Genomic DNA, 27223 nt, shown 5'->3' with positions numbered 1-27223 from the left:
CCCAGTGGCCACAGGCTGAAACCTTTGAAAGAAATCCAAGCTGATGACCTCAGGTATTTTGTTACAGCATCAAAAGCTGGAGACTAGAACACAAAAAGACCCAGCTCCTGTTTTCACTTGCTGGTGGCCAAGCAATCTCAAGTAAAACATTACCTTACTGAGGTGGGTGCCCACCTCGAAAGCTGAGGGACAGTCCTGGCATCTTTAAAATGTCTTATCACATTGAACGACACACCCAGCTCCCAAGCATTTGGCCTGAGTACTTGTGAGTATCTGAGCACTGAGAAAAAGAAAGATTGAATAGTTGCCTTTGGACGATTAGCAATTAAGAAACGGTACCCAACAGCCGGGATACTTAACACAATTAGAAGAATTAATGAATAGCTTAGATCATATTTAGTTAGGGACAATCTGGTCTATAGTTAAAAAGATGTTTTCAAAGAAGAGACTTTCTAACCAAATGATGGGCAGCAGCCAGGTTATCATGGCTAAGCCTCTTTCTTACAGCCAGTGCTCTGAAATCTGCAGGAGGGGAGTGCTACTTGAGATAAATGTTCTTTGGTATTTTTTTAATTTGGCCTTCTGTCTTTCTACAATACCAACTTCCATCTACCGAGTCTTTAGATATAAATCTGTTAAGCCAGAATGAATAGAGCTTTTCGGTCTAGTTTGCTTTATCTTAATAGCAAGAATGGAGCACGCTTTTTTTTTCCCCTTCAGGAGTTTATAAATAGTCCATATAAAACCACCCACTACCTTTTCATACACACTCGGTTCATTATTGAAAAATTACACTTGCTTACACCTCCAGGCCTTGCCGCAGCTAAAAGTAAGTTTTTGCACTTCAATATTCATGGCAGGGGAAAAAAAATCAGCAAATACTAATGTTCAAACCCCAAGGGGGCAGCCTGCACACAGATGAAAATATGACCAAGCAAGCACCAAGATTTTGCTGCATGGCACCAGGTCCAGAGGAGACCGCCAAAGCCAAAAGATCCATCCTAAGAAGTTAAAAAAAAAAGAGAGAGAGTCCTCCCCCATATTCCAATTAGCAGTAGCTCACGGGCTAAAAAGTCCACAGAAACCCGATACTGTCTCAGGCCTCAGCAGAAGACTAACAGGGCAGCAACCACATGCAATTTTTTTGCTCGATTCCCATTTCCTTAATAATATGTATCACCATCTTTGCTGTCAGATGTTCTGGTAGCAGGCAAAACAAGTTATTTTGGGTTGTCTGGTCAAACAGTATTGACTCTTTCATGACAGTGTAATCTAAGGAGCCCCAAACACCAAGACAGGCCATTACTGGGGCTATGCTTGCAGGACCAAGACACCTGGTAAGGGAAGCACTGTCACCAGGGATGGAGAAGAGGGCTGATGTGTGGCTACCACGGGTCCACTAGGGGTACGGAAGGAATGAGCAGAGGTGTGCACCCAGAAGATGCAGTCAGAGGATTTTACACTCAGAGGCTCATTTATCCATTGGTTCTGGCTGAAGGTTTGATAAGGGGACATAACAGGTAGAATTCACCTGAAGATGAATTTTCGTAGGAGAGAGATTGAGGTTGGAAGACGGTAGCAATTCTGTTGACAGACAGACCGGCTGGGCTCCCCACTTGATCCCTGGTGTTTGCTAACTGCTTGCAGAGAGCTGTGAGATTGCAGCTCTCTGTTCTCATCAAAATGAACTGCAGCAAGTCAGCAGCGACTCTCGGCGGGGTCGGGTGGGGGTGCGTGGTGCAGAATGCTTTTCTGGCGTGGTATGCTAGTGGAAGCCTGGCACAAGAACCACCCGGTGAACCCGCAGGCACGAGACCACTCCTGGCTCATCCCACTGTTCAGAGAGGCTCTGTTGAGCTGCTTCTCCAGTGTCCCATGCGGTGCCAGGTACCAGGGACACCAGGGCACACACCACACTGACCCAAAGAGGTTACATTCCTGTCATTTGCAAATAATAAAAATGCCAACCACTCTCTCAGTTGGAGTATAATTCATTGAGCTTACTAGGACAGAAAGGGTAGAAACCGAGTCACCAGGGATCAGGGATTCTCGCTACAGTGTGACGGTATTTACTGCTCACTGTACTTTGTCCTTGGAGAAGTCCTGTGAGCATCATGGGTAGAAAGGGAGGTGAGGTACCTCCATCCACCCCTTCAGCTGTCTCCTCCTTCACCTAGGTAGCTAAAGACAAGACCAGCTTTGCTGGTGGAGGAAAGTAGGAAGACAGACACCTGGTAGGGGAACTCAGCTCACCCGGGACCTCACAAGTGAGACATAGTCTACTGTGGTGTGAAATCACCAATGTTTGGCACCCCCTTTTAAATCACAGTGTAGCATAACCTGTGCTGGCTGGAACCTTTAATGCATGATTGTTTCACTTAGGACTTCTAGAGGAGACAAGAAACCACAGACTATAGAGATCCAAGACGCTTTGCAGATTAATAATTGTCACCCAGGCAAGTGCAGCTCCGGACAGGAAGGGATCTCCCCATTGTGTCTCCTCCTTTCAGCGTAGCTGTCACACCTCCCATATGTGCTGCTGCCTTCACACCTGGTTCATGCAACACCCGTTACCTGGGAGGAAGCATTCCCCAGGTCGGTGCAGACAGCGGTGGGATTTTCCAAGCCAATTTCTGTTACTAAGAGGGGAGGATAAAAAGATGTATAAATAGGAGCTGGCTGGCGAGGTGGCACAGAAGTTAAAAGCAAGCTCTGCTTTCCCAGAGGGTCTGAGTTTTGTTCCCAGCATCCTCAGCAAGAGGCTACTCCTGCCTGTAATTCAACGGCGGGGTGGTGGCCTGTCTCCTCTGACCTCCACGTTCTGACTCTTGTATCCCTTAAAGTCTACCTGGAACCAGAGGGGTGAGATTAAAAGTGGCTCATGAAGGCCTGATGCCGGTTTTGCTTGCCCATCCAAAATGGTGCTGTATAAGCTCGTTCTTTTCCGTGGAGCGATCATTTCCCCCGCGAACAATATAACTCTTCAAGAGCAATAGTCTCATTAGCAATTAATTTGTGATTTTAGAGTGTGTTGTGTGTTCCTTGCGCGCTGCCGTAGCATGAACAATACCACTCATCACCGTATTTTAAGTCTATTCACGCCCAGGAAGAGAGTGAGGAAGTGCATTATAATGTAAATTATTCCTAAATTCTAGACATTCAGTTTACCCTGATAAACATCACTTAATTTCAAATTCTCCTATTAAAATATGGAACTGTTGGAGCAACAAGCTCCCCCCACGTAATTGTCAATTCTTAGAAGCCAAACCACCACTGAATCTTGCTTTGAGAGGAATGTGATCATAGACAGGAAGTTCGTGCTTCGAGGATATGGACTGGCTATCTGGAAGAAGCCAACTATTTCATTCACTCTGCCTTCTTCCATTTCTTGGTGTGTGTGTATGTGTGTGTGTGTGTGTATGTGTGTGTGTGTGAGAGAGAGAGAGAGAGAGAGAGAGAGAGAGAGAGCATGCACGCACATGCACACACGCTCGCTCTCTTGTGCATACGTATATGGAAGGTAGAGGTCAACACTCAATGTCTTCCTCTGTACTTCTCCATCTTGTGTTTTGAGGCGGGGGGGGGGGGGGTTGGGGGGGTGGGGAGGTGGGGGGGTGTCTCTCCTTGAACCCACAGCTCCTGGGTTGGCTAGGCTGTCCAGCCAGCAAGCTTCGGGAATCTTCCTGTCTCTTCCCCTCCACACTGAGATTACCAACTTTGCAGCTACACCCAGCTTTTCCATGAATACTGGGGATCTGAACTCAGGTCCTCCGGCTGGAGCCATCCCTCCAGCTCTAAAATACTCTTCCTGTGTGCACTGTGTCTTAAGATGCTGCAAAGCCACAGTTTCATTGGCAAGTGTGGTGCAAGGTTTAGACCACAGACTCAGAAGTTAGACTTCGGGGTTTTAATTGTACCTCTGCCAGTGAATCTGAACAAGTTCCCTAACTCCCTCTTGGGGGGGGGAGGGGTCGAGGTCCTCATCTTGTCTATAAAATAAAAGATGATGTCCCTATCCCCACTCAGTATCTGGCATAATATATGCAATTACAGTGACTACTGAATTTATATCTAATTCTAATCTAGTTCTGAGGCAGGCATCTGGCCAATCCGCAATACTCCACAGTAGAATGAAGAAAAGGTAAGCTTCCTCAGCTGATAACGCTGATAACTAACGGGCGCAGAGACTGGATACTTGGAGGGTATCCAGGAGGGCAGCACCCCTTGCCCTCCTACCTCTTGGTTGACACTACCACACCCACAGCTGCCACAGCTCTTCAGGAGAAACTTAGTCTCTGACAGCACACAGCTCACAGCTCACAGCTCACAGCTCACAGCACACAGCACACACCACACACCACACACCACACACCATACAATCTTGAAACAGGCCTTCCTTCCTTCAGTGTCTTGTATGCCTCTTGCCTCTGCCAGAGAATGTAGCCATTGTCTTTCTCAGAGAACTTCATTTTAATGACACTGCACTGTTCCCAGCAGGAGACTGGGGGTGGGGTAAATTCAGGAGGGCCAGCCGAGTGAGTGTATTTTGTCAGGCATCTCAACTGCTCTGAGGAAGAGCAAGCCTCTCTCAATGAAATTGGCTAGGTAGACGCCATCTCTACAATTATAAATTCACTCAAAGTCTGTCTTCCTCGGGTCGATTCAGGGCCACCATCTTCATTGATAAAACTGCTTCTGGAAGGCTGGTTCACAATGTGATTGGGTTAGAGGCAGAAAAGGAAGTTAAGCCCTTAACCCAATCATGTTTTTGTTTGTTTCAAACCAATCATAGTTAGGAAGCAAAATAGGAGATTAATCTATCAGCTTTGTTTGAGCTGTCATATCATCTTAGTCATCGAAACACATGCCCATCACACCACTAAGATGGCAGCCGGACTCAAGAACCAGGACAAGAATGAACTGCTTGGCACGCATTTAATCCCAGCACTTGGGAGGCAGAGGCAGATGGGTTTCTGAGTTCGAGGCCAGCCTGGTCTATAGAGTGAGTTCCAGGACAACCAGGGCTACACAGAGAAATCCTGTCTTACCCCCCCAAAAAACAAACAAACAAAAAACAAAAACAAAAAACAAAAGAATTAATTGCTGGAATACTGGGGAAAATGGCTTTTCCTCTCCACAAATCAAACACTGGGCACTTACTTGATTGATAAAACATCATTGTTGGGGATAAGGATTTTATTTAGTGAACAATATATGGGATTGAATTTCTGATAAATAATACATTGTTTTTGTATACATATATTCCAAACATTGTCCAAGATACTTTAAATTGCTTGGGAAATGCTTATATAAAATAATTATTAAACACTCTTTTGCTGTGTTAAATTCAGATTTTAAATGGGTGTTTGATATTCTATCTGGCAGCTTAAATTGCACAGTGCTTTTACTTATGGATGCTAATCTGTATTTTTTTCTAAAGTAGCATAAGAGAAGAGAAAACTAAGCATGCACCATAGATGCAGTCTTCTTTACTATTCTCAGGGTTGTACTTTGGGTCTTAGAGAACAAGGCCCAGGAGAAGCTGGCCTGGGTATGGTACCAAATAAGCACCAGGGCCCCAGCCCAGGTCCCTGGAGGTCCAAAGGCAGTTCTTCCCCCCTAGTCTGTTGACAGGTTCTTATACATACACGCAACCATTGCTTTTCTTTTTAAAACGTGATAAAATGCATATAATATTAAATTTACCATGTTAACTACACTCCCCTGTGCCTGCTCAGCCTCTGGCAAAGCTCATCCTATTTACTGTCTGTAAACATGGCCACTTTAGATGCTTCGTAAAGGTGGCATCATACAGTTTTTGAGTCTCTGTGTCTGACTTGTTTTACTTAGCTTAGTCTCTCGAGGTTCCGGGTCTCATCTATGTTGTGACACGAGCCTAATCTTCTTCCTTTCCAAGGCCAAATTGTATAACATATATAACTATTCCCATTTTTGCTTTTTTCACTCACCCATCAATGAATCGCATTCAACTTTTGTCTATTATGAGTAATGCTGCTTGAGCAAATATCTGCCCACGAGCTTGTTTTCAGTTCTTCTGGGTTTATACCTACAAGAATAATTGCTGGATCATACAGTAATTATAGTTTTCAAAGGTTTGCAATTTTAGGGCTTCACGGCAGAACCTTGCACATGCTAGGCAAATACCTGAGCTCTCCCCTAGCTATAGACTGTTTTAAATTCTTTTTTTGAAAGACTACTACACTGGTTTTCCAGCATGAATGCAACACTTCAGCTTTCTACAAATATTATGCATTCTTGACAACATTTGTACTTTCTGTTTTTCTATGGTACCCATTCTAACAGATGCAAAGGGAGATTGCTTATGATTTCCGTAACAAAAACCAAATGAGGAAGTTCAGCTAATTTTTAAAAAAACAATTTGACTGTTTTGTTGGAGTCTGAGGAGCTAATTTTATGGTTCTATATACATCTATTTTTTAAATTATTTTTTAGTGTGTGTGTGTGTGTGTGTGTGTGTGATGCATCTATATGCCTAGAGAGGCCAAAAGCATCAAATCCCCTGGAGCTAAGATTACAGGTGGTTGTGACTGCCAGTGGTGGGTTCTTAGAACAGAACCAGAGTCCTCTGGAAGGCAGCAAGCACTCTTAACTGCTGATCTTTCTCTCCAATCTCTGGACCTATATATTTAAAAACCACTTCCAGACTGCTAACTATATAGTTGTTTTAGTACTTTAGAAAAAAAAAAAGACAAGAAAAAAATTACTCAGACTCAAGTTTTTAAATACTGGCTATTTTTGATTAGTTTAATCTTTGGATGTGGGAAACACATAGGGCCAACCAAACTTCACCTTTTTTTAAATGGCTAATAAAATTCCTTTGTTTAGTATACTATAGTTTATCTATGGCATTTGGATTGTATCCATCTTTGGCTGTTATACATATGTGTGGACAACTCTTTACATGGTCATGTGTTTCCATGTCTCTTGGAATACTTTCTTAGTCTCCAGGGCTGCTGTAACAGCTGGGTGGCTGTGGACAAGTGAAATTTAATTCCCCATGTCCTAGAGGCTTGGGAGTCCATTAACAAGGTGCTAGCTTATTGGATGTCAATGGGGGACTCATTCTTCACAGAGGGTAAAGAAAATGGAGTTCTCTGAGGTATCTTTCAAAAGTATACCAAATCCCATCTACAATGGTGGTGTTTATGTGACCTAATGACTTCCTGAAGACACTGCCTCCAAGATTTAATGCACCAGTTTTAATATATAAATGGTCAGTCTGAGGTAGATGTCTGGAAATGGAATAAGTGAATCACAGGCTAACTCTGGGTTGAGTGAGTTGGGTGCAGACAGACTGCTTTTCAATGACCCTGAACCACACACTTGCTCTACATTCCAACCAGGGACATATGATGAGTAAAATCCAAGGACTTCAGTGGGGCTCATAAGACACAATTCTCAGGGCTGGAGAGATGGCTCAGCAGTTAAGAGCATTGACTGCCCTTCTAGAGGTCCTGAGTTCAAATCCCAGCAACTGCATGGTGGCTCACAACAATTTGTAATGAGATCTGATGCCTTCTTTTGGCAGGTCTGAAGATAGCAACAGTGAACTCACATACATAAAATAAATAAATGAATTTTTTTAAAGGACATAATTGTGATTTGTATCTACCATTTGAGTTTTCTGTCCTTGGTGAACATTCAGCTTTATCAATAGCTCACCATGTCATACCATGGAGAGTTAAACAAGTACTGAACTAGAAGCTTTATCCAACTGGCTAGTCCTTTTTTTTTTTTTTTTTTTTTTTTTTTTTCTGGAACATGCTATACACACTCTCTACTGGAGGAGAACAATGATAATAAATTTTTCTCAGCTTCAAACCCATGAACTACAAATAATGACTGTCCCAGCAGGATACGTCCATGAGTGCACTAGTGGCACAGATGTTATAAGAATAACCAACTAGTTTGTGATTGGCTGCAAGACCCACACCACAGAAGAAATGCATACTCAGTACTGTAAGTCTGGTCAAAAATGGTTGAGAAATCTCGTCAGTTCCAAGGATAACCCTTTTACTATTAGTTTGCTAAATGGTACACAACTGCTCTTGAAATTTGTATCTTTAATCTCACCAGGTACGTTTCTTTGTGTGATGGACACCAGTTAACATAGAAGCTCATAGCTGACCAGAGTGTGGAGAGTAGGTTTCTGTAGAATGCTGGGCCAGCCTTAAACGGGACATCTAGAGCACACTCCCTACCCAAGTTGCAGGGACCAATACAGAAGAGGGAGTCAATGTGTAAAAGTTAGAACTCAGGAAGGGCTGGTATGAAACAGAGATGCTGGGCCGTACAGGACCACTCATGTGATCACAGCAGTGGTCTGCACAGTCCTGTACAAGATCAAGTCAGTCAGCACTCCAGCACGGAGCATGGAGAGTTTCATGACCCCTTAGCTCAAGAGCTGTTGATAGCTGATAGATTTTTGGTTAGGTATGATGGCACACACCCATGACCTCAATACTCCCGAGGTCAAGGCAGCATGTTGAAAGTCTACTTGGTATGTATAGTAAGACCATACACACACACACACACACACACACACACACACACACAGAGAGAGAGAGAGAGAGAGAGAGAGAGAGAGAGAGAGAGAGAGAATTTAAAAACATCGACAAACACTGTTTTCCTCCACAGGGGCAATATAATATACTTTACCTTTAAACTGTAAAACCTCAGTGCTAAATTATTTTCTCCTTCAAGGAAGATGTAATCTCATATTTAACCAGCACAGCATTTGCAGGCTTACAATTAAGTCTGCAGAAGCAATTATTTTCACCCTTATGGTTACAGTCTCCCCCACCTAGCAGAAACCCAAGGATGGAACCCAAGGCCCCACCTAAGGAAGAAGGGAAGCAGGCAGCTGGAGTGAGCCAGGCTGGGCTCCACCTTTGGAAAGCCACATGTGCTCTTGCTGCCCTCTCATTAATAACCAGGCATCTCGCACACACAGGGGCATTTCCACGTATCTTGGAGTAGGGCTTTTTTTGCATTTGATTACACTCAGAGTTCCGTTTTGCCTCATAATCTCTGTTGGCATTCACAGTGAACTTGGCTTTTCCTGGCTGGCTCCATCAGACAATAGAAGTAACCATTTGAAAAGTCCAGCCATGGGAGTGGGGTTTAGAACCGTAGCAGCCAAGCTGATGCCTGGCATTGGCTTCCTTCCCGGGGAGGGGGGGGGGGAGGATGCTGCTGGTTGGAGCAGAAGCAGTTCTGGGTGTGAGCAGAATGGAGAGTCTGGTACAGAATGTCTACTAGAGTGGTGACTTCTGGGCTGGAGTGAGCCTTGAATTAAGTTGGTAATTCAAAGTTGCCATAGAAACCCTATAGGAATGCCCTAACTTTTTACAGAGTGGATTTCATGCTTAAATGTTAGTCTTTTACATTTAATGGTGTACGAAATAGAAGATAGAAATTAGAGAAAGAAAATACACCCCGAGATCTGAATCATCTAAGATACTGAGGTCTTCCAATATTGTCACTGTCCAGCTGATGTAGGAAGAGGTGGGTTCCTGCCCCGGGAGCTGTCCAGGAGACTCTGCGTGCCTTTGCGTGAATGCTGCATTCTGAAAGGCCCTGCTGTAATTCAGCAAGCCCGGCCAGCACTTGAAGCCAAATGAAATGCAAAGATCTTTTCAGCAGCAAACCTCAACCTCAGGGAGGAAAATGCCTGTTAGCTAGCGACTGTGAGAAGTTCCAGCTACTATAACCACCCCTCCCCCCATTGGATTTTACCACTCGACACCCGTGAGAAAAACATCGGGAGGCTCTTTAAAAAAAATGGTTACATTATCAATTAATCTATAGTATGTTTCAAATAAATATTTCCAGTAAATGGAACAAAACCCAACATTTATATGGCTTGCACCTAAATTATCGTCATCTCGAAGCAGATGCAGAATGCAAGACAAGGCGAACAATCCACACTGTAATTTGCCCAGTAACATTGTCTTAGATCTAATTAGTGCTTATGCAGATCCTTTACAAAAATGTGAAAACGGCACCAGGATGTAATTGTTTAATGAATTTAGTGCAAAGCACATCTGCATAAATTCCATTTTAGCTGAAAAAACTAAGTTCAACCGCTATTTGCTCCAGAGCCAAAACATTGAGGATTGTGCTCACTGTACTGCTCTGCTGGCTTGGAGATTTCAAATAAATACCACAGAGTTAAAGCCTCCAGCTGCAGACCAGCCCATCTGTAGATGCTCGTTATATTTGGCAGTATTCTAGAATGATTGTGCCTTACTGCTTGGAAAGTGGGGTGGAGGGTGGGGGGAGGGTAACCGAAAGTTTTGTCAAGAAAAAAAAAAGGTGATACTTGAAATATTTATTACCCGGAAAAAGCTCTGAATCTGACTCTTATCTACTTAGTAATTTTTAAACACCTGTCTGTATGGAGCCTTGCATGCAAATCGGAATGATGCTCTCCTCCCACAGTTAGCTTTGCTGGAAAATCATAGAATGCTGAATTTGGACATAGGTTTATTGAAATTGGAATTTGAACCTGCCCTTTTGCTTTTCTGAGATTTTATTTGACCCATGATCAGTGTTTAATACAAAATATTCAGTAACTTCTATGAGGGGGAGAGAGAGAGAGAGAGAGAGAGGGAGAGAGGGGGGGGGAGAGAGAGAGAGAGAGAGAGAGAGAGAGATGAATCAGGTAAGCTCATTTATGCTGTGGTTAGCTAGGGCTACTCTGAGTTGGTTCTGTTTCTTTCTTCTTTTTGTCATTGTTGTATTTTTTTTTCCAGCAGAAATAAACTGTTAAATCAAAACTGCCTTTTCCCTTTGCAGGCTCGGTTTTGGATGGAGTGGGTGGGGGTGGGGCTTCTGTGTATGTGCTAGGAAAGATGTGGGGGCTTGAGTCAGCAGAATTCTGTAAAATGATAAACTGAATTTGTCCTTATTCATGGCAGTGATCCAGTTTAGGTGCAATCAGCCCGAAAGAAGCATGCCCTGGTGTCCTCGCTGAACCAAACAGTATTGCTCTGTCTTTATTTGGTTTCTATGGTAGATCAAGTTTCAGGCAAAGGTTCCTTGGAGACACTGCAAGGAAGAGATGTCTGCAGCACACTCACAGTGAAGTACCTTGGAGGGGTGGGGCCTAGGACTGTGAAGAAGAAGATGCCTCTCAGAGCAGCAACAGACGCCTCTGACCATGGTACCTAAGGGTTGGGGGCAAGGCGGGGGGGGGGGGGGGGGGGGGTGTGTCACTTGATGCTAGGACAGAACTGAGACAAAAGGGTAGGACCTTATTGCCCCCCTGACTCCTCCTCTTTCCCATCAATTGGGTGTTTGGTGTGCTAGGGAGAGTATAGGTGTGTCTGGGTTCTATGGAGGGTGGAGCACACTTCCCTGTGGGGCTGAGGGACATCTGTGAGCTGACGACAAGTCATCTGCACTCACAAAATTCAACTCACTTATTCTGCCTAATAATTTTGTCCCAGTTGGGAACTGTGCCTGCAAGAGTCTTGTCATCTCTTTTCTTGAAGAACCTGAGAGGAAGGTCAGAGAGATGAAACGTAGGAGCTGGTCTTGAGACTACAGCTACACATCCCTCCATCTCACCCCATCCATCCCACATGACCCTCTTCCTCTGCTGTCAAAGCTTAGGAGCTATGGTACAAACACCTCTCCTCAGCCCCTGTCATCCTGTGTTATGCAAGCTGTACTTGTCTGATATCATGCTTTGCCAGGGGAACATCAACAGAACCTGACATGGGTCACCAGGACAGTAGGAACACAACCCTTTGCCCCATTACATATCAATAGCCCTACCTCCTAATGATCAGAATAAATTTTTCCTGTCAAGATGACATCTCTTGCCCTTTCTCTATTAGAAGTGATAGTGCTTAAGTCTGGAGGTATAAGGTAACCCTTGCTTTGACCCCTGGTGGAAAATTCTCCTTAGAGCCAAACTGCTAATCTCATAAAAGCTGTTAGTAAGTGGCTGGGAAGCACAAATTGCCCAGGTAGGGACTCAGGAATAGGGGTGGGACCATGCCTCCCTTCTATGATTTGGTTACCATGCTCTTTTATTCCACAGGCTGAGGATGCAGTGTCATGAAACGGTCGTTGACTTCAGGTCCTAGAGATTGGTGTCCCACACTGGCAGCCTATCATTCCCAGGAGGCATCACAAACTCCTCTTTGACACAGCTGGTCTCATCTCTCCCTCAGATACTGTGGTTTAGGAAACAGTTGACACTGATCATGGTCAAATGCTTCCCCTCATGTCTCTATTGCTGTGAAGTAGATTGTCGAATGCAATGCAGTGTTCTATAAGGTCCTGTGTCAATGACACAGATACCCAGTGGGCCTCCCAACAGTAGCTGAGGGTCTACATGCAGAAAAACAAAACCTGGAACATGCATCAATTCTAATGAATATAAATCATTTCTCTTTCTGAGCTAGAGCCATGCAACCACACCATCTCCTGTCAAATGACTGCTTGTTTTCTCTGAAGGATGGTGCTCCATCTGAGAACGAGGGTTTGCCTCTGGCTTGCAGGCCAAGACACTTATCAGTGAAAATGACCAAGTCAGTCTTGATGAGTACCGAGTCCACAAGTTTGAGCACCTACAGAGTTTCCGGACTTATGGAAGTAGCCAACATATTTGAGTGCCACCAGTTGTACCAGCACTTAGGTGGCCAAGGACAGAAGTTGGCTGACACTGCCTGGTGAGTCATCTTGTCTGTTTGCTAAGTTTTCTATTCTGCAATAGATGTTCTAATATACTAGAAAGGACACAGTGGAGTGCTTCCCTACCATGTGTGAAGCCCTGAGTTGAAGTCTTGAGCTTTGTCCCCAGAACGGGTTTCAAACTCATAATACTCTTCTTGCCTTGACCCCTTAAATTCTGAAATTACAGGCAAAAGATGCCTAGTTAATGTCCCCAGGGTTTAAAGTCTTTCTCTTTCCAGGACCTTAGCCTAGGCTTTTGCTACTACCCATGTAGCCCTACATGGGATACTTTCCTTCTCTCAAAAGTGGATAATGAAGGCTAAAAAGCTCTTCATGTTGGGAGGGCTTCCCCTTGCCTACCTTTAATGTCACTCCTAGGAGGGACTACTATGCAGTCAGTGCATATCTCAGGCTTGCACTTACAAACACGTATGATTCCTCCATGAACTAAAGCCTAGTCTTGTTTTCTTTTTCCCATTGTCCAATAAGGGATGGTGTGACCCTTGCTACTCTGCGGACAATGGACCATTGTCTATATGAACTGAGGAAGAGAAGCTGGTGTGAAGCTGATGGTTAACGTGGAGACCTGAAACTTCCTTGTGCCTGCTTGCCCTGTGCAATTGGGATACACCATTGCTGTCTAAAGATGGATGTTCCCCAGTCCACCTGACCTTATGACTTGATGGGTTGGAAAGAACTCAGATTAACACGGACTGTTTGGCCACATGGTCACTTGATACCCTTTGTTAAGCACTTCATCTCAACCAGGGCCCACTGGCATGCCAAGAGCTATTCCTCCAAACGGTATATAATTCTCTGCTGCAGATGGCATGGCCTTACTCCAGAACCCCAGAGGTTTTCATTGTGAGTCTCTTATTGCCATAAACTCTACATGGTATCGTTTCCCACCACAGATACCTTGAATCACAGAGTCTCTTGTCATGGTGTCCAACTGGGGTCTCTAATTCTACATTTTTGTTCATCTAAACTTGTTAACATGATGACAGTATTTTAGTGAATCACGGTTTTCCTTATGCAGACAGACTAGTCCTTTTTTAACTGCTAAAACAGAAGAAGAATTAGCACAGGTCTTGGGCAAGATGTAACTATATAGTAGCATCTACTTCATGTCAGTGTAGAGTGCTTCTGAACTCTCTCCTGGAAGGAATGGAAAAGAACACTTTCTCTGGGCACAAGGCCATTTTTCTGTGCTCTGCAAAACAACTACAAACTCTGTCTGTAGTAACGGCAGGCATTAAGACTATTGGTTGCCTGAGTTTGGCTTGTAGTACATACATTCTGAGAGTCTCTCTGGTTTCTGTGGGCCCAAGACTATGATTGGCATGAATCCCTCTGGATACCTTGTCTTTGTGGCTGGGAGTCTTTAGGGTGAAATGTCACTTTCATTGTCATTCATTTGTTGGATTAGGAGGAGGAGCCCTTTTAACATCTTCTCATGCAACTCCGTTCACTTTGATTTGTGACTCTACAGACTCACAAACACACAAAAAAAACTCATCATGGGGTTCTGCCAACAACCAACCATGTCCATTCTAGTGACATAATCACAGACTAAGGAAGTGCCCATTTGGTGGGTTCCAAGGTCCAGTGAGCCTATTGCAAATCATTCAGGCCTGGATTTCTACTTAATACCTGGTTCCTATATGCCCTGTTCCAATAAAGAAAAGCATGAAGAGTCTCCAGATCCTGGGTTACATTTAGAAAAACCAAAAACTTGTGTCCAACAGTCTTTGAGCCTGTGAATATGTTCTCATGGCTCTGTGTAATGATTTGAGTAAAGGGACATACATCTCTTCTGGGAAATAGTATTTAGATCATTGTCATATGTAGTTGCTATGGTAATCAGGGTGTTTCCTCCTAAGGGCTCAAATTCATTTTCAATTAGTGGATGCCAAATCTGAAAACTGGCTCAGGTATAGATAAAGGATTATGCAGTGTACACACACACACACACACACACACACACACACACACACACACACAAAGCCTATGGCCAAAAGTATCCATCCATGATTTTTTAAAAGATTTTGTGTGTTTGTGTGTGTGTGTGTGTGTGTGTATGTGTACACATGTGTCTGTCTGTGTCTCTGTGGAGGTAAACATGAGTACAGGTTCCTGAGGAAGCCAGAGAGGTTAGATCCCCTGAAACTAGAGGTACCAGTAAGTAAGTCACCTGATTATGGTGCTGAGAACTAAACTTGGGTCCTCTGCAAGAGTAATTGTCTATCTTAACCACTGATCAATCTCTTCAGCCTAACTTCTTTTGATGTCTACATGAAGAGCAACACCCTTTGCCAGCTGCCAGCTGTTCTGCTCCTAGGAACATCAAATACCGTTAACCATTTGTACCCACCTTGACTCTGATAGACTAAATCCAACGTTTAACCTCTATGATTTGGAGTCCTACCCTCTTCACAGTTGTCAGGGAGTGGAGTTCTGAACCATCGTGTTCACACTCAGTGGGTCCCATAGAGAATAGCCGACTCCAGGTTACTCAGTATTGAGACCTCTTCCATCAGTGTTTTCTGTGCCATCTCAAGGGCAATGTCCTCAAGTGCCTGGAGTACTGGATCCCTCTCATTCAGTGATGTAAATGGCCACCGGATCTTTTTTCACTGTTTGGCTCATCTTCCAAGGCTTTCCCTGTCAGTAGGTGGATGTTCCTAGGGTAGCCAATCAACCCACTCGCTCCTCTAAGCCTTCTGAGTGGTTGCTCCACCAGTTCTCACAGAGATCACTTAGTGCTTCTGTCTTGCTTGGAGTGGAGCACACTCTCCCCATGCTTCTGGGAGTGAATCTGATAATATGTTCCCAGGGCATAATCTCTCAAGGTCCTGGCAGGATATACAGTTCTGTAGCAAAGGAGAAGGGAACCACATTGACAAGGTTTCTTCTTAGACTTTATCATTCTATTCTACTTAACCTCGTGCTCTCAGGGTCCTGCTCTATACAGTTTCTCAGCGTCTGGGTACACATTAGCTAGTTCTACAGCTTTGTCAGTATGTAATCCCCATTCTCACTCGCCAAGCCAGACAAAGACATAACCACAGAATGCTATGACTGGATTCTGGATATCGTATTATATATAATATATGATAAGACTTGGGCCTGGGATAGATTCTGAAGTGGATGGCGATTAGGCCCACCAAAAGCACCATGGATTTAGGGATACTTTTGATGGCCCAGGAATCTAAGGGAATTTAAATGTTCAGGGTTCTGGAGTGTCTGGAACAGGTGTTCCCACTCCAGGTCTGAGGTTCTCGGTACTATAGTTTAGACAGTGGCTCGGACTCTTCAAAGGAAGCAGAAGAGCCCAGTTGGCTCAGAGGTTGCCATCTGAGACTCATGTCAACCTCCCCCCCCCCCACCCCGCTCCCACTTCCTGTGGGCTCTTGAGATGGTCTTGTTAGCAACTGAGCCTCAGGACGTGTGGGTCACAAATTTTGACCAGTAGTCTCCGGGAGAGCTCCTTGGAGGCTTAGTGGCTATCCTCCTCATAGGAAAATGTCTTGTCTTCATGTGGCACACATACTGCGGCCACCTGCTCACAACAGAGCCAACCAACAGATGAGGGGGAGCTCACATCTGGGAGCTGAGACACTGATATTGCTGATTTCCCCAAACAGCTGTCTCCTGCCTCATCTGCTTTCTCTTTTGAGGAGCTTTTGAAAAATATTTTCTGAAAGGAAAGATATACCTACATAGAAGAATTGAGACTACGGAGTCCCCACATATCTTACCCGGTTTCCTCGTTAGGAGCACCTTGTATTAGTGTGCTACATTTGTTATGATTCATAAGCCTGTAATAGCATATTCTCACCAGCTCTATGGCTTATTCATATGTCTTTTGCTTCATGTAGTGTCCTTTTCTGTCCCAGGATACCAAACTGCATACTACATGACATTTAATACTCAAGTCAGTCCCCTTGAAGTCCTCTGAGCTATGACACATTCTCAGATTTCCATTATTTTAAATGGCTTTGAAATTTTTGATAGTTATTAGAAATAATTTTGTAGGATATCTTTTTTCCTGGGGCTAGACTGATGTTTTTCTTATTGATATACTGGGACTCTAAGGCTTGGTAAAGAGAGCATAGAACATAGTGTCATTGAAGCCATATTATATTAAAGGAACCGTGTCAGCCAGCTTTCCACTACTGTAACAAAGATTGAAAATAAATCATTGTGCGAAGAATGTATTTTTACTTTGACTCATGGTTTTGGAGACCTCTATCTGTGATCAATGGGCCCTGTCATTTTGGAACCCATCAAAATCAGTGTATTATGGCAAACAAACAAAAAAACAAAAAGAACAATAATGTAGAGTCCCATACTGGCCTTTGTAAAAATGATCCCAATAACCTAAAGACCTCCGCTGGGCCTCACTACTTCCCAGTAGTCCCTCACTGGGCACAGAGATTCTAACACATGGATACTTAGGGTGACACGCAAGAGTCAGAGCATAGAGGGTTCACACTTACAGCATGATTTATCACTTCTGGTACTGGCTTTGACCTCCAGAGTACAGCTCTGTCTGTGATGGGTTTCACTGTGCGTTTTCTTACTCTCTTTCTATACTGCCTTTTTGAAATGATGGTTGCTACTCGCAAGCCACACTTGAGGAGCTGAGTTGGGCCCCACCTCCTTGAAGGTCACTATCGATATAAAGTGCTTGAGTTCTTCTGCAAAGGGGACTCGCCTTTTCTCCCTCATTCATTTACTCAATCATCTACTTGAGTCATTATGAATTCATGAATATTTTTGTTTTATGTTTTGTGTTATAATCCCATCCTACTCTAAATTGCTTTTTAAATTGTTCTAACTTTGGTCATTGGGAGAAATAACACATTTTTAAGGAGCTATATTCACTTGGATTGATTTGCTATTTCCTGACATAGTAACGTGGTGCTACTAAGACCACAGAAACCCACTCAGCTCCCCCTCTTCATGTGTGACTCAACCCCATTAACTAGAAAAAAATCATTCTACATAGAAAACGAATCCTAGTCTTTGATCTACCAACCATCTGAGAACGATCATGAGCACAGTGGTCAGATGAATGACAACCAGCAAATCACACTTCATCCACCTGTGCACATGTCAGAGGGAGTAAACTACTTTATTAAAAAAAAAAAAAGAACTCTCAGGGGAAGACTGAAACACACAGCTAGTATCATACACAATTATATTTTAATGCCCAACATCAGACTTTTTCTTACAGTTCAGGTGTGTCTGATAGCCAGCATTATCAGACAAGTGCCAAAGCCTTCCTGACACAAGTGCTCTTGTCTGTTCAAAGGAAACAACCTAGGGGCCGGAGAGATGGCTCGGAGGTTAAGGGCACTGCTGCTGTCACTTTAGAGTACCTGAGTTCAGTTCTCAGCTTGCAACCTCCTGTATAACTCCAGCTCCAGAAGAATTCATGCTGTTTTCTGCCCTCCATCTGTTCTACCCATACATGGCATTCAACACACACACACACACACACACATACACGGGGGTGGGGGTGGGGGGGTTGACGTGGGGGGGGTGGGGGAGTGGAGAGAGAGAGAGAGAGAGAGAGAGAGAGAGAGAGAGAGAGAGAGCTCAGCAGAGTGTGTTTACATGCACCTTAATCCCAGCACTTGGGAGATAGACAATTGGATATCAACTTGATATCTGTTCAGTGCTAACCTGGTCTACATGGTAAGTTTCAGGACAGCCAAGGTTACATAGTGAGACAAAAACAATAAAACAAAATAAAGTATTTCCAAAAAAAGAGCCAACTGACACAAAGACTGCTTTTCAGGGTGGGTACCTCGTTCAATGACAGCGTAACCACTTAGTAAGAACAAAGCCTTGAGTTCTACATCTAGCAACACACACACACACACACACACACACATCTTGTCACTAAAAGTAAATGAATTTGAGAAAATCTCAAAGAAATCTGCTTGCCAAATCTATTTAATTGTTATGCATATCTTGTTCATATTAATGTTCATGAATATTTGGCAAATTATAGGAAGCAAATATGGGGGCAAAGAAGACCTTTCCCTTGTCACACGAACCAGGGTGACACTGTTATTTCACTTCTCTTGGAAACCTAGCCCCACATAAGTGGGATACACACAGGCTCCTAATTCTTCTCTTCTTTCTTTCTCGGGTTGCTGAGCCTATCAGATACTTCTTATAAACTACTCGAAGTTCCTGCCTCCTACGTGGCCTGGAGAACCGTGAGGGCCTATATTTGCTGCTTATCATATGTTCTTTGCTCTGTAAGGATGGCGCATTCTGTGTACCTGAAATGTAGACATGGCTAACCTAGAAAGCATATTAGAAGCACACACAGCTTTTCAAATAAAAAAAATTAGACAAGGAACAAACACTTCCACAAATGCTAGCTCTCCATGACAAATGCGTGTGTTTATAGTGCTAGCCTAACAAAAACACTCTTATCTTGGGAAAGAGGGGAGGGATATGCTGTTTCACAGGTGGAGACACGGGGTTTATTTGTTAAAGTAAAAATGAGTTAATAACTACAAAAAAAATGCTGTAAAGTACTTAAGTTCACAAACACAACTCTGCTCAGAAAGTCACCGCCATGAAAGAAATTATGTAAATGATATCTAAGTCCTGACATCATTACAGAAACAAGTGACCAAGTCTATGCACTATTGGGATCATCATGATAGGATCTAATTTGGTTGTCGGAAGTACCCCACGCCCCAAAATGGTTAGGTCTCAGACTGTCCAAATATCCTGAAATGAACTCAGGCTGGACTATAGGATTTCTGGTGGCTAGATAAAAGCCAGCATTTCTTAGGAACTTGTCAAACTGGTTCCCATCTGCCAAGAGGAGTCATTTCCTCACCTCTGGCAGAAGGGACATATGGCTCCATTTACATGTACCTGTGGTTGCATATCAAAGCCCACACTGGCCTCTAGGACCCCAGGACCTTCTGCTGGCCCTTCTGTGCCCCCAGCTACTCGCTCTCCTTATAACCCGCTCTGTCTCTGCCTTTTTTTGTCTGTCTCTTACCGTCGGATATCTTCACTGTTCTCTCCTGCTTCCCTAGCCCTGGCCCCGCCTGGTCAGTTCTTCCTTTTCTCTGCTCTGGCCTCTTCTAGATACCTCTTTCCTATCTACAATAAACATTTTCTCTAATGATGGAGCAGCCGTGTTGAGAGTCTCTCTCTGGGCCCCCTTGTTTGTAAAAACACCTTTCTAAGGCCTTATTCGCCTCCGTGTTAAAAAGATTGACTGAGCTTCAGGGCTTTCCGGTCCCTGGTTGCAGGGCACTTGCGTATTGCTCCTCCAGGCTCTCAGAAACTGGGGTACTGAGGCAGGAGGAGAACTTTGATTGGGAAATGGCCCCTCCTGGAAGTCCTAGAGATGACAGAAAGCAGGCATGAGGAAGGTACTCGGGGTAAAGAGGACAAAGATCAACATCATAATGGAGGGCCTGGGGCAAACACTGCCTGAGCTGAGCCAAACCAGAGCCTTCTCCACTGTAATGATCAGGGTGATGTGGCAAGAGCAGAACTGAGAATACCCCTGACCCCTTCCATTCTGTCCTCTTCACAGCGCTGGAAATATATGTAAATATATTTCCATATATATATATTTGGTACAGATAAAAATGAACATTAAGAACATGTGAGGACAAATACAGAGGGGGACACTCTCAGCCAGCCATTGAACAGAGCACAGGGTCCCCAGTGGAGGAATTAGAGAAAGGACCCAAGGAGCTGAAGGGGTTTGCAACACCATAGGAGGAACAACAATATAAGACACCCAGTACCCCCAGAGCTCCGAGGGACAAAACCATCAACCAAAGAGTACACATGGAGTTACCCGTGGCTTCAGATGCATAGGCAGCAGAGGATGGCCTTGTTGGACATCAAAGGAAGGAGAGGCCCTTGGTCCTGGAAAGGCTCGATGTGGAAATGTAGGGGAATACCAGGACAGAGAAGCAGGAGAGGGTTGATTGGGGAACAGGGGGAGGGGAGATGACTTAGGGAATTTTTTGGGGGGAAGGGGGACCAGGAAAGGGGACAACATTTGAAATGTAAATAAAGAATACACCTAACTGAAAAAAAAGAAAAATGAAAAAAAAAAAGAACGTGAGGAGAAGAAAATGAGCCAGGAAATGGTGCATATGTGCATGTACACACACATGCATTTGTGTGTACCTGGATGTGAGTGTACATGGATCCATACACATATGGATCTCCTTTCTCTCCCTCTCCCTCTCCCTCTCCCTCTCCCTCTCCCTCTCCCTCTCCCTCTCCCTCTCCCTCTCCCTCTCCCTCTCCCTCTCCCTCTCCCTCTCCCTCTCCCTCCCTCCCTCTCTCTCTCTCTCTCTCTCTCTCTCTCTCTCTCATTTGTGTATGTATAACTGGACATGAATTTTTATGGGGTGCTTTTATTTTTTCTTTTCTACCATCATCAACAACGCCCCCTTTCCTTGACCTCCTGAACCTGACATGGTGGCCAAAGGGGGAAAAAATCATGTCCAGGGAAGCTTGCGGCCATGCCCTCTTTCCTAGGAGCTCTGGTCCTGTGTCTGGACCAGTCATCTGAGGAGCAGCAGGCTCTCTAACAGGAGCAGTTTCCCAGATGACTACCAGAACTTGAAAAATCCCTGCACAAGTGTGTGGAAGGGACGAGAATCAGTATCTCACGATTAGTGAGTTCTAACACCCATGGGCAATCCTTCCCAAGGGTGATGGGATAGTTATGGGCTTTGGAGGATGGTGGTCTTCAAGGTTTAAGGAGCCGCTGCTTCTGAAACTGAGAGGTTTCTGGGGAGTGGGATCTGGTGATTCCGGTTGGGAAATCCTTCCTGGACACTGGGCAGGAGGGGAGCAGAGGTGGCCTTTTCTCTCTCTCTCTCTCTCTTTCACAACTCTGCTGTTTGCTGTTGCTCCTGCACAGGTCTTTGTGTGTTTCTCACTGTTCCCAGTGTGTGTGGGGCCACACTGAAATGCTCACCTGATCCCAGCCAGGGTTCGAGCCTCTCCTTGATCTACCAAGAGATGAAAGAGAAGATTCTTGACAGATGAGAGTGAACCCTAAGGGGGTTGACAGGAGATCTGAGCTGACAGGATTGAGGTAGAAGGGGAAAAAAGAGGAATGGGGACATCCTATGGATCACACTCGTGAGATGAGAAATACAAACTCCAGCATTGGGAAATGATCCTGACTAGAGAATCTTGAGGAAAAAAAATTGTTAAAGGAGAGGCCCAAAGTTGGATTTCTGTGGTTTCTAATTACATAAATATGAACTATGCGTGCGTTATAATGACAGATTTTATAAACTGAGCATTTGTAAAATTTAATTGAGGCTCGGGATTCTAAGAACCTCTGGAAAAATTCCTTCTATCAGGAAAGCATTTTAGAGTCATTCAGAGACTGTTTTCCTATACACAATGCTGCGATGGATTCAGATTCTTTGGGTATATTTCAATTTCTGAAAAAAAAGAAAGAACCCACGTGGTGTGTATCTTCCCATCTTTTAAAAAATGATTGCATGCTAGTCTTGGAGATTAGAATTACAAAAAAAATAATATAAAGAGGAAAATGAGTCCATATGCATTTATCTAAGCAAAACATCCAAATTTGATTTAAGATATTCCAAACAGACCCCCAAAGCTCTTAACATTTAAGAATAAAAACGACTTAAAATGAACCAGAGCCACATGTGGTCACAGAGGCTGACACTGAAATCAGCCAGAAATTGCTGATTTTGCCTCTTCAAACAAAAATGAATTGTTTTGATGAATGAGAACCCTTTAATGAGTTACCATATGACATGCCAGCAGTGTTTTCAATGTCAACCACAGAACATTTTCGTTTGTCTTTTGTTCTGCTACAGCTGCTTAAAAATAATAGAAGGTCAAGGCCACCAGCACAACACTTCCCATTGTGGCTGTGGAGAGGCAAGATGTGCCCACCACCCTTCACCTCAGGAGAGGAGGGCGAGGCTCCCTCCGAGCTCCAAGCTCCCGCTGCCCTTCTTTTCCCCACGCAGAGATGTGTGGCAATTTTGTGATGTCCAAACAGACATCGGTGGAATCACACATTCTGTAATTGAGTGGCTACATTGAATTTTAGGCTCACAAGTTAAGGATAACGTGGGGGAAACTTTAGGAGGAGGCGTGGCATCAGTGGGGGAAGCTGAGTCAGCAGAGAAGGGCACGGGGCGGGGCATAGTGAGAAAAACTACAGTTATATCTTGTTCCAAAGTCCTGGAGATTTCTTCTGTACTCACATACACTTCAGTACTGACACCAAATGGGTATAGAGGAATACTTTCCCACGCCATCCAATTGTGTCCTACAGTTTAACAGATCTTCACAGTGGCTTCCTAGAGTTAGCACAAGCCCCCCAACCCCACCCCATTTTCCATCCCTGAACAGGTCCTACAGGAATATCCTCACTGCAGGTACAGTTTGATGGTTTTGTTCTGGCCTATCAAACCTCTTTCACTCAGGAAATTGCAAGGGATTATAGGATCTCAGCTCTAGGACCTGGGGATAAAGACAAACTTTGCTTTTCTTATTGTATCACAATATCACACAGCGTGAGGGTACGAATGGAAGATTACCCTAAAACCAAGAGCATCAGGCTGGAGGCAATATAGTGCGGAGGTGTGCCAAACAATCCAACTTGGAAACTACAAATGAAAACCCGGATTGGGGGTGTGAGGAGAACAGCAACTTGGGAGCTTTTTTTTGCTAAAAAAGCATTAGCTCCCCACATGGGGCCATGAAGAACAAAGAACTAAATGAAAATCTGGAATCCTTGTCTTCTCTTTGTGTTTGTCTCTGTAGAAGACATGTTAATTACTCATAGGAATGTCTATCAAAAAACAAGTGAGTCCTAACCTATCCCCACCTCCACCCCCACCCCCAAGGCCAAAGGCACAAAGATGAGGGTAATACAGGCATTTCAATGTCCTCTTTGTAAAAGTCTTACTTTACTCCATATTCTTTTTTTTTTAATTTTTTTTATTATATGTAAGTACACTGTAGCTGTCTCCAGATACTTTTCTTCCTTCTCACTCTGGCCCCACTTGCTCGCTGTAGCTATCTTCAGATACCCCAGAGGAGGACATCAGATCTCATTATGAATGGTTGTGAGCCGTCATGTGGTTGCTGGGATTTGAGCTCACAACCTTCAGAAGAGCAGTCAATTCTCTTAACCACCGAGCCATCTCTCCAGCCCCTTCACTCCATATTCTTAAAAGGCAAACTTACAGTCCCCAGTCATTGCTGAACCACATGGTCATGTTGGCTTCTAGGAATAGCAAAGCCTCACAGGTGATGGGCTAGGACTCACCACTTTACCCCATTCCCAGCACAAGCAAAAGCAATCTTTGGAACTAGGCTGCCCTCTCAAGCAATACTTGTTTGGATCATCCTGAAGAACGAGTACTGAGCTAACGAACAGCCAGCTCACACTTTAACCTCAGCTGTTTAATTATGCATGCCCTCATCTTCTGTCTAAAGTGTTCCTCTCTTTAAACCTTAAGTTCATGATTGCACAACCCCCTTCATTTCCCACCCCAGTGACTCTGAGTCATTGGGTCCCTTTATCTGATCCTCCCAACACATTAATTATGCCTCTTTCTTCCATTCACGATTTCTGGACTCTTTAGTTGAGATATTGGGATAGGTAACTGGACCTTTTCTGTCAGTATTCCAAGAGATTAGCCTTTTGCCCCCAAACCCCAGAAACATTAGCAATTGCAATTCTGGAGATCTAGGCTCAGATAGTCCTGAATGTGTATTTCAAAGTCAGTTGTACAAGGGTCATCAGAACTTAGTAGAATAGATGGGTGTACACAGGATAAGGCAGGTTGGCTAGGTACATCCCCCAGCCTTTGGAAGGTTTCAGACTCAGCCTGCATTGGTGCTCCAGGGGACATCTGTGCTCTTTCCTGCCACTCTCTGTCCACCTGAGTTTTGTGCGGCCGACCTCACCTCTGGCTTGCAAGGGTGACTCGAGGCCCGAGCTGCTCAGGCACAGAACCAGAGGCCACATCTAATGAGCTCAAAGCAGTCTGGCCATCCAGATCAGGCTAGCTGGAGCCTGCAGGACTCAGTTCCAGGACTTGTATTACATCTGTTGGGAGGAGAAAGATCCTGCATCCTGAGAAGGCAGGGCTAAGTGAGGCCATCCTTCTGAGACATATGTCCCTGTGAATAGAGAGCTTCGAAGGCTTTTAGTGGATCCACAGTAAAAGTGAAAGGGCTTCTTTTGATCTCAGCGAAGTCTGTTCCCGCTGAGTTTAATGTGCACACTCCATCAAGTGTCCCTTAATTGCCATCTTCCTGGAAGTCAACTGACCTGAGATTCCATTCACTTCAAACTTGGGGTTCTGGGATGGCAAGGTAATTCAGTAGATAAAGGCACTTTACCATATACATCCTTTACAAATAACAACACTGTAACAATAAATAGTAATAATGATGGTTATAATAATAAAAACTCTAGGATCCTGCATCCTCACTTTGAAACAACAAGACCAAGGGTCCTAAGTGTGGTCCAGAGATAGCACAAACAAGAGAAAGAAACTAATAGTAACTGTGAGCTACATAGATGGAAACACATTGGTACCATGATGTTGTCTCAAAGGATCTGCTTTCTATTGGAAAGAGTCCGCCCTCTGGCAAAGCCATCACTCTATGCCATAGTTGGCTGATCAATCATTTTGCTCCCATCAACTTTAATACTAGACTTGAATAATAAGAAAGTTCACAAGAAATGGACACCATGGAGTAAGACATAGGCGTCATTCAGCCATGAGTTATTTTCCTGTTTGTTAGAAACAGAGTTCAGTCAGGTTCATATGTTGACTAACAGAAAGATCCTGATTAGAAAAACCAGAGATGGTATTCACAGCACTCAAGAACCAGAAGCAAGAAGATCTTGAATTTGTGAGCTGTTATGAAATCTGTTTAAGCAGGAAGAAGAGGAAGAAGATGAGATGTTAAGATTACTGTCTACCAAAATGCCGGTTTTTATTTTTGATCTTTTATCTTTAAAACCAAACATCAAACCCAAATCCAAGGGTCATCTGGCGCCACATATTGTCAGTTCTAAATTTCTAAGCTCCCCAGCCACCACGAAGTGAGCAGCCCCTCGGTCATGCCTTCTGCTACCGTATCTCGTCACCACAGAACACCACGGGCCAACCAACCACAGGCACTGAGAAGATACTTGAGACAATCTAGAAAGGGAAAAAGTTGATTTTTTGATTGTTGAGGTTTGGAGTCCACAGTTGGCGGCTCTGCTGCTTTGGGCCTGTGCCAACATAACATATCGTGGTGGGAACACTGTGGAGCAAAATGCTCACCACACAGGCACAAAGTAAGAGACAGAAAAGGGAAGGGCCAGGGTTCTGTAATCCCATAATCCCTGGGGAGAGAATACCTGAAGTGACCCAAAGAATTCTCATTCGGCTGAGTGGCACTATTAGAAGGTGTGGCCTTCTTGGGGGTAGGTATGGCCTTGTTGGCGGAAGTATGTTACTGTCAGGACAGGCGATAATACCCTCCTCCTGGCTACATGTGAGCCAGTCTTCTAGTGGTCTTCAGATGAAGGTGTAGAGTTCTCAGCTCCTCCCACTCCCTGCTTACCTGGATGTTTCCATGCTCCCGCCTTGATGTTAATGGACTGAACTTGCAAACCTGTAAACCAGCCCCAATTAAATGTTGTCCTTATAAGAGTTGTCTTGGTGATGATGTCTGTTCACAGCAGTAAAACCCTAACTAAGACATACTCCATCCCTTAAAGATTCCACTGCCTCCAAATAGCACTAAGACAAGGAGCAAACCTTTAACACACACACACACACACACACACACACACACACCCCTTTTGGGGGACATTTCAGATCCAATCTACCATATGCATAGTTCTTTGACCACAATATTCACCTGAGGTCAGCTACTTCCCTGTGATTGTCTCCCAGTCATGTAGACCATCATGTCCTACATGTAGCACCCAGATGTCCTGTCTGTCCACTTTTTCAGTGACTGTGAACTTGTCTTAAGTGTGTCAGGATTAACTCACTCATGCTTCTCAGTGAGTTCACACCCTCCCAAGGTGTGGGCTCATCCAGTCCTTACACAGAGGAGGTCTTCCTCTACCATCCTTAGCAAAGAAATTTGCTGTATCCCCACCCCAACCCAGGAAGAGGACCTACATACTGAGAGGACAGAGCTTATAAGCAAGGTGGGACTCCTTTGCTACCAGGGGAAGCAGTTGACTTATTCTGTAACACCCAAATTGAACCAAGGCTAGCTTGCTTGTTAGATGAATCATTCTAGATGTTCTTCAACAGTCAGGCAAAGATACAGGAATGGGAGGTACTGATAGCCACTGGTCTCTACCTCATGTAGAAGCACCAGAAGCTTCTTTTCAGTTCCCTGGAAATGATCTGCACAGAGAGCAACATCTGTCTTTCCATCACTAAGA

Source organism: Apodemus sylvaticus, chromosome 12 (genome assembly GCF_947179515.1).
Source record: "Apodemus sylvaticus chromosome 12, mApoSyl1.1, whole genome shotgun sequence".
NCBI classification, from domain to species: Eukaryota; Metazoa; Chordata; class Mammalia; order Rodentia; family Muridae; genus Apodemus; species Apodemus sylvaticus.
The sequence above is the reverse complement of the archived record's forward strand: the minus strand, read 5'-3'. Positions refer to the sequence as shown.